General features: G+C 37.1%; 1 long non-coding RNA gene across 1 annotated transcript in view; it reads right to left on the bottom strand.

The window, feature by feature from the left end:
- Window positions 1-9,176, bottom strand: part of LOC309647170 — a 473,470-nt gene that overhangs the window by 192,497 nt on the left and 271,797 nt on the right. The gene's annotated exons all lie outside the window — the stretch shown is intronic.

The following is a 9,176-nucleotide window of genomic DNA, read 5'->3' as shown; positions in this document are numbered from 1 at the left end:
TCATATCAAATTTTATTCTCATGACAGAAGGAGTCACATGCTGATCTGTGTACCCCCGAAAAATGTTTGTATTAATTTCTCTTTACCTTATCTAGCTTTGAACATTTCAAAGATCAGTTCCTCAGAAATAGGGCTATTACTTCATGAAGGCAACTGTAGTTCAGAGATATATCCTTAAGCAAACCTCCTTTTCTGTTTAAATAAAGTAGTATACTTTGTACTCATTACTTTGTTAGGCAGAAAATTCACTCCCAACTTCTATTAAGAACATAAGTGTTCCAGTCAGTGATATAATAAAGATAAATTTTAAAAGATTCCCATGAAGGAAATAAACAGCTCCAAAACTATAAAAAGTACATGACACAAAATACAATAATTTCTCACCATATCTTTTTTCTGGTTTGGTGAAGGAAAGGGAGTAGAGTTGAAAGGATTGGTAGGATTGTCTAAAAATAAAAAATGATCATGAAAAAAAAGAGATTATTTATAAGGATCGCTATGGCATTGGGTTACACCAGAGATTTACCTGGAGCCTCTGTCACAGTTCTAGGAATTTGTTGAGTTGTTTTTTTCAAGTCCTCTCAACTCAAGATTATATGCAAGGTTACTGCTTGCTGTTTACACACTCATTCAGGAAACAGTAAATAAGGTAAAATGTAACAAACTGCAGTCAACATAACCAGACCCTATCCACTGATAAACCATAGCCTCTTCTGGACATGAGTGAAGGCCTTTGTCAGAACCAGGCTCTCAAACTGCCTACTTAAAAGGTCAAAGACGTGCAGGCTCTTCTAGCTTCTTTCTCTATTAAAGTTCTGCCCATTCTCACCTTCTTGCTTAAGTCTCACCTCCACTCACTGAAGTTTTACCTGACTATTGTTTTTGAACATCAAGTTTATTCATAGCCTATATTAATGCATTAGCAGTTAATTAAATATGTTATTTGTTCACTGTTTTATTATTTGTTTTTCCTCTTCCAATAGAAATATAAAGAATCTATTTATGTTTTCTACAAGTTTGTATTTGTAGTATTTTGTTAAACCATTTTAAAGCTTTATTTGATAATCTGGGAAATTATCTCGTTCCACTAAGATATAAGATTTTAAATGTAGAGTCACAACTTATTATGGCCTGTGGCACTGAAGAAGATTTTGAAACTTTATATAATAACAATAGGCATAAAGTGAAGCTTTAAAGTTCAGATTAGAAAAATGGGATACAGTGAGCCAGAAAGCTCAAGACAATGTAACGACTGGTTAGATTTTTCTGGAAGACACATGAGATAGGTTGGTCCTTTCACTAAGTGGCAATGGATCTCAGTGTTCAAGCCTGCAATATCAGTTAAGGAAGATAAATAGGCTGTCACAGATGGAGCAGCTACTCAAGATAGTAGCTAACCTAGTTACCAAATTTATATACAAAAACATCAATCATTTTCCAATATACCACCAATATAAAGGTAGGGATATGGAGAGGCAGACCATTTATAAAAGCGACAAAAATATAGACTATCTATAAGTTGACTGAACAAGATATTTTTTGAAACTATATGAAGTATCAAAAATTTAATGAGACCTAAAAGGAACCTTGGATAAATGAAGAAATATGTATGTACCTGCACAGGAAAGCATAAGATGACAATCTCTCAAAATCACTTTACAAAAGGAAAGCAAATCCAATAAAAATTCCCATGAAATTTTTCCTTAGAATTGGAAAAAAACAATATAAAACTTATATAATGCCAAAACAAACCAAAAAAAGACAATTCTTTGGTAAAGAAGAACAACCAGGGTAGACTTGCACTTTCACATTTTCAAATATACCCAAGTATTCAAGCAAGAATTCAATGTGTTAATAAAACTAGAATATACAGTTTTATCAGTGGAACAGGACATTTAGCTTGGACACAGACTCAAGTATAAATATGTATATAGAAAATGGTAAATGTGGTATCTTAAGTGAGTAGATAAAGAATGAAAAACGTTGAAATAGGTGGCTATTTGGAAAAAACTCAGTTGGACTTCTACTTGTATGCTATTGGAGCCTTTATAAATCTACCCAGAGCTCAGAGGGCCACCAATATTTTTGCTTATTGGTCTCAGGTATATTAGCTTTTCTTTTGGATATATTTATTCTCCAAGTAAAAAGCTAAATATGGCATGTAACTTCCCTTGTTTTCCAATTAAAGCTCCATCTATTTCTCTGATGACATTAGACTATGTATTTTAAAATGTATGAACTCCCTTGTCTAGAATGTTGCATATGTATCATTCATCTTTTGATTTTAGCATTTAATTATTTTAGCATTTAATTATCATCTACTTCTGACTATAATTTCTTACATACCTTCTTCATATATTACCCTAAGCTCTGGGCACCTATTTCTTCACTTTCAAAATTGAAAATAACTTTATCAGAGAAGCTGGAAGTCTCCAGCCTTTGCTGATCCACAGCCAAATGCTGAAGAGTTTAATTGTTTCAAAGGGCAAATTTATCTAACAACAGAAATTTTTTGTGCCATGATACAACTTAGAATTACATGTTTGTAATACGTTTAATATGGAGCCACATAAACCTCAAAAAATTTCAAATGAAAATCACTTGGCTTAAATCTCACTTAATTTATGGTATCAATAAATCAACTAAGCACCTTGTGACTCAGTTTCCACATTTTTGAAATAAGTATATTTTCATTTGCCTAACATTCTAGGATAACTAGGATGTTACAAAAAATAAATGAAAAATAAATGAAATAATGTGTATTAAAGGATGTTGAAAACTCTAAGGCACTATATAAATGTTAGCTGGCACTTATTGTTAATTCTCATTCCCTTTTTGGTCAAAGCTACTCTAGCCTTAAACTAACAGGAAAGAAGACACATTAGGCTTTGGTAACTTGGTTCAGGGAAGTCAGTCAGTGGTCAGGTAATTTGGCAGGGCTGCAGCAATAGAAAAAACTAATGATAAGGTTGTCAAGTGGGTGCCAATCCAAGTTCTGAGCCTGCTCAGACTTCACTGTGAGCTTTTGTCCCTTACCTTCCTAACTACCACCTTGTTATGTTCTTTGCCTGAACTAATCACCCACCCCATGGCCTGTACCCTACCTGTAATCTCACCTTTAAATTACCCCAAAAGTCATACTCACATGAATTGGGTCAGGTGATCTCAGTTCTGCCCCCTCCTTCCTCAGACAGAGAAGGCAAGTTCCTCTACCCAGGATTCCCACTCTATAAGTCAGGAAATACTTCAGACTCCTTCAGGAGACCTGGGTCTCCTAGAGGACTCTGTCCTCCATGACTTAATGAAGCAGGTTTTCCAAGGACCTGGGATTCCCCTTTGCCAGGCTGGGCAAAATCTGGCCAAGTTTGAAAGAGATTCTAAGGCTTAGGCCTGACAGAGGGCTTCTCTTCTATAGAGCCAAATTTGCAACCTCAAGACATTTCTCTCCTATTTTCCATGCCCTGAGTCTCTACTCCCATTCCCTAAACACATTACACTAAAGATCATTTTAAAGAGCAAATGGGATGTCAAATAAGCTTTTTGGAAAATGTTTTCCTATGGTTGCTCTGACGTCTAAGAATATATTTTTCATTTTATTTTTAATGAATACTTAAAAGGATTGTAATGAAACTATAATGATGAATAGAAGTGCCTGCCTTCTATAAACCTAAGAGGGTGTTTCTTCTATGAGCTTAAGAGGGTTTCACTATTCCATACATGGTAGTATTTCAGCATCTATACTTTGCCTGAAATAAGGGAAATTTATAATGATAAATCCAATATAAAAATAGTAATTAATGATGTTTTCCCCAGATAGGAATTCTGAGACCTATTGCTATTTCTTCTTTTTTTTATAATAAGACTTCTCATAAAGGAAATGATTATAATTTTTAACTAGTGAAAGGATTATGGAGCCCTGGGAGGGTCAGATGCTAAATATAAGGAAATAGGGATAGAAGAGAGATAGAAAGGTTGAAATGAAGACTTCTACAGATGCCAGGGAGACAAACAATTTGGATCCCAAAGGCAGATGTAAGAAGCAAGGGAGAGACAGAAGCTCAGCAATGCTAGGGCTCAAGTCTATTTTTTCTTAAAATCATTGATGATGTATTGGATGATGTGCTTATTTGAAAAATAACTTTTAGGAGAAAACTAAATAATATATATATGCATTTTATATATAGATGCAGCTTCACTCAGCAACATGATCATCACACCCTAAATAATTATTTTAAGAACACCATTCTTCATTTTAGCTTATGATAATCTCCTTTTGAGCCTTAGTAATAAGCCTTAAGGATATCCCATTTAAATTTTAGCTTAAGCATCAGAATTCTACATGTGCTTTGAGATTACAAGCACTTCACATACTGATGGTATAAGTTACTTATCACCCCACTATATAAAGAAGAAAAACAAATTGACAAATCCAATTTGTGTGTGTGTGTGTGTGTGTGTGTGTGTGTAATTCAAATTCAGGAAGTTCTGGTTTTAGCTACCTTCAAGGCTTTCAAGACCATTTGAAATTTGACCTGTGGTGCTTGTTCCAGAAAAATAAGCAAAGTAAAATAATCCAGGTAACTCTTTAAGGATCTATTGAAGGCCTGGGGTTAAAGGAGGAGGAGGAGGAAGGGAAAATAATGATAACAGATTATATCTGTCCTGAGTTACCTCCTGGAATTTAAGTTAAGCAGCTAGAACCCATTTTGTCCATTCTCTCACACAGCAGACAAATGTATTGCCAGTGAAGATAGACCACAAATGGCTTGCATTTCATTTTTCTTAAAAACCTAGAACAGTCAGCCCTTCCTACTGAGACAGGGCTTTTCATCTGGGTAAAAATATATAAGGACTCTCAAAAGAGAAATACTGGATTTCTCAGTCAGAAGCGTTCTTTGTGCTAGACAGTATGGAGAAAATGTCAGTTTAACAGTGGCTTGAAAAATGTCAAAACTCCTGTGTTTCACTCATTTTGAGATATCATGCAAGTAACCTTTCTAATTTTATTTTTGACTATTTTGGATTTTCTTTCTTTCTTTTTTTTTAAATCAAAGAGCTTATTCTTGATTAAGTAGAAATTTGAAAGCTTCTGAAATGAACTTAGGAACAATTTTTCTTTTAGGAGAAAAATTATTTAGCCTTTGGAGCTGTATGAATATCTATTTCATCAATTATTTAGCCAATCAATAAATTTTTATTGAGTTCATTTTGTCAGGTTCATTTCAATTGTTAGACTCTGGGTATTCAAAAAAGACACTGCCTTTCTCCCTCCTTATAGACAGCAAATAAACAAAAAAATATATAGTTATCATGCTGATAATTGCCAGCAAGGAACAAATGAGTTACTCTAAAAAGACAGCCTCTCTTAGATAAGATAGAGAAGACCTTTACGAGAACATTGCATTTAAGATAAGATCTAAACAAAGAGAAGCCAGCCATATCAAGCAGAGGTTTGAAAAATTACCATTTCTGGAGAGAAGGTCCCAAGGGATAAAATTTTATGCAGTTTCCAAGTGCTCCTTAAGAGGTCAAGAGAAAAAGTATTTAGATTTCATTTTCATTCTCCTGTTTTCTTTTTCTGAAATTTGTTGTTTGGATATAGGACATCCTAGACTGATATTCCATTTTTTCATCTACTATTTTTCTCTACTTTTTGGCAGACTTTTTAAACTTTATTTTCCAAAATTCTGTTGTCTTTATTTCTGCTTTCTTGTTTAAATTTCCAAAAGCACTTTCTTATTTTCTGGCTGCCCACTGTTTGTCATACTATTCTTGCTTCATGAATGCTATATCTTCTCTTACCTCTTGGAAGAGATTGAGGACATTACCTTGAAGTTTTCATCTTCCTGAATAGAACACTGTCTTAGTCCCTCCCTCCCTCCTTCTTCTTTTTCAGTTTGTTTTGGTCTCTTTCTTTCCTGTAAGAAGTTTGATGGCACTTGGCTGACTGCATATTTAAGGATGGTGTACAAACAAGCTGATTACACAATGGGATGAGAGATCAGGTCAAGCTCCATCACTGGAGGATTCGTAGGTCTTTTCTCTTGTATTGGTTAGACTTCTCAGAGACAACTTCTTCCTTTCTGCCAGGAGGATATATTTCTGGTTGCCACACTCGGAGTTAAGTTACGGAAAAGAGCTGGATGTCTTTTCATGCAGTATATAAACTTTTATTTAATCCCTCAGCTATGACGGACGCCACCTCAGGGCTCTTTTTTACCTTTTCAGAGAACAAGAGTATGTTTTCTACCTGGATTGATAAAGACGCAGTTGCTTAGAAGAACAGGGGATCGGGGGAATCTAACTGCTTCCTACTCAGATTTCTAATAGGTCACCTTGTTTTAGCCCTACTATTCCCCTTGTTTCCCAGTGGCAGCTAGTGACACTAATTCCTGAGCCTTTCTACAAATCAAGTTGGTGGTTTCTCCTTTTGCTCACTCCAGGTCAAGCAGTCAAATATCTCAGGCCTTCTATCAACTACTGGTTGTCTATTTGCTTTTCAGTTTCCAAATTTTGCTGCTATAAATTTCCCCATTAAAAAATCTAATTTCAGTCTTTTTCATGGAGCTTCAAGAGCAAGCTGAACTACTTGTATGTATTAATCTGTGGTGTCTTTATCCAGAAATTCTGTATATTCCTTAATTTTTTAAATTTCTTGTTATGCACTCTATATGCTAAAATGTCTTTTTTGACTTACCGATAATGGAAATAATTCTCATCTCTCTTGACCTCTTCATAGAAGTCAACACTATTGTCCACCTCCTGCTTTATGAAACTCTCTTCTTCAACTCTGGACACTATACTCTCCTGTCTTTTCTCCTACCTTTCTTCCCGTTCTGTCTCAGACACTCTTGGTAGCTCTTTCCCCTCTACTCACCATCAAAGCTGAAGTTCCTTAAAGCTCAGTGTTAGGTTCCCTCCTCTTTTTACTTTATAGTCCCTCTTCAGATGACATATCACTCAAGTTCTTTGCCTAAGCACTAACAGTTCACATATTGTATATCTCCAGTCTAGACTTCATTTCTCAGGTCTATATCTATGTATCCAATGGCTTATTTGACTTTCCTTAGATGTCTCAAATATAGTTTAGCTCCAATATGTCTAAAAAATAACTTATGATCTTATCTCATTAAACTTGGTCTTCTTTTAGCATTCTCTGACTAGATAGTGCCACTGTCCAGGAACACAAGCTGAAAACTAAGATGCATTCTTGACAATTCCTTCTCTCCCAGTCCCCATATTCAATCCTTCTCCAAATTCTATTGATGGGATCTCAAATATATGTGCAATTCACTTATATTTCTCCATTTGTTCTGCCAGTACTGCCAAACTACCAACATCTCTCATCTGGATTAGTGAACTAGCTTCCTACTCATCTTCTTAATTCTGTTCTTCCACATTTTCCACCCTAATCCCAAGCTAATTCTTACACAGTCTTTTCAAAAGACTACATGAGTTTTTATATCTCTGCTTAAAATGGCAAATTTACTTGCATTTAGGATACAACTCTAAATCCTTAGGTTTACCAACAACATTGTGAAAGATGCGACCCCTCCCTACAATACCAGTTTTACCTCACACATTGCCACTCTTCGATTTTCTGTATTTTAGCCTTATTGGCCATCTTCAATTCCGAGAATACCCTGTGTCCCTCCTGACAGAGGGCCTTTGTACCTGATGTTACTTGTATCTGGTTCTCCTTGGCCTAGCTATAACTATTTCTTTTAATTCAAATTGCACAGATGTCATCTCCTCCAGCACGAATAAGGTATTCTATCTTGTAATGCTCTCTGTTGTGCTATATTGTAATCACTTGTTTACACACTTATCTCCCCATCAGAATAAGCCATTTGAACAGCTCTTTGTAGCTCATTTATATCAAAAAAATAAATTATCAGTCACAAAAACAAATCTATACTTCTATGATACATTAGGAACTAGTTATGATTTTCAAGAGAAAGATATTTTGAAGAGATTTTATAGACAATAATCAAATTTCCTTACCTTTTTTGTTTTTCCCATTGCCTTCAGGATGGAAAGATTTAAGTCTTCAAGTGCTGCTAGTACATTCTCATACTCGCCCAAATGCTGAGAAAAATATTCTGAAATGTAAAAATATTGAAATAAATACATGTTTGCCTTTAGGTAATGATAAAAACAAAATATCAACTGAAGATTTACAAAATAAATGAGTAAAACAAATGGATGAAACTGACAAATTTTCAAATGAGACTAACTAAAGTATCAATATACTTTGATTAATAAAAAGAGACAAGGACAAGGCAAGATGGCAGAAGAGTAAGACACAGAGATCACCTTCCTTCCCACAGATACAGTAGAAATACATCTACACGTGGAACTGCTCCTACAGAACACCCACTGAATGCTGGCAGAAGACGTCAGACCTCCCAAAAGGCAAGAAAATCCCCATGTACTTGGGTAGGGCAAAAGAAAAAAGAAATAACAGAGACAAAAGAATAGGGACGGGACCTGCACCAGTGGGAGGGAGCTGTGAAGGAGGAAAGGTCTCCACACATTAGGAAGCCCCTTCACGGGCAGAGACTGCGGGTGGCAGAGGGGGGAAGCTTCAGAGCCACAGAGGAGAGTGCAGCCACAGGGGTGCGGAGGGCAAAGCGGAGAGATTCCCGCATGGAGGATCAGTGCCAAGTAGCACTCACCAGCCCGAGAGGCTTGTCTGCTCAGCTGCTGGGGTGGGCGGGGGCTGGGAGCTGAGGCTCCAGCTTTGGTGCTAGCCGGGAGGGAGTCCGGGAAAAAGTCTGCAGCTGCCGAAGAGGCAAGAGACTTTTTCTTGCCTCTTTGTTAGGCGGCGTGCAAGGAGAGGGGATTCAGAGCACCGCCTAAACGAGCTCCAGAGATGGGCGTGAGCTGCGGCTATCAGCGCGGATCCCCCAGCAACAGGGCCGCAGAGGGAAAAAAGGAGAGATTCCTGCACGGAGGCTCAGCGCCGAGCAGCACTCACCAGCCCGAGAGGCTTGTCTGGTCAGCCGCCGGGGCAGGCAGGGGCTGGGAGCTGAGTCTCCGGCTTCGGTGCTAGCCGGGAGGGAGTCCGGGAAAAAGTCTGCAGCTGCCGAAGAGGCAAGAGACTTTTTCTTGCCTCTGTTTCGCGGCGCGCAAGGAGAGGGGATTCAGAGCGCCGCCTAAACGAACTCCAGAGA

This window comes from Balaenoptera physalus (assembly GCF_965194825.1).
Source record: "Balaenoptera physalus genome assembly, chromosome: 17".
NCBI lineage: Eukaryota > Metazoa > Chordata > Mammalia > Artiodactyla > Balaenopteridae > Balaenoptera > Balaenoptera physalus.
This window is presented reverse-complemented; position numbering and strand designations above follow the sequence as displayed.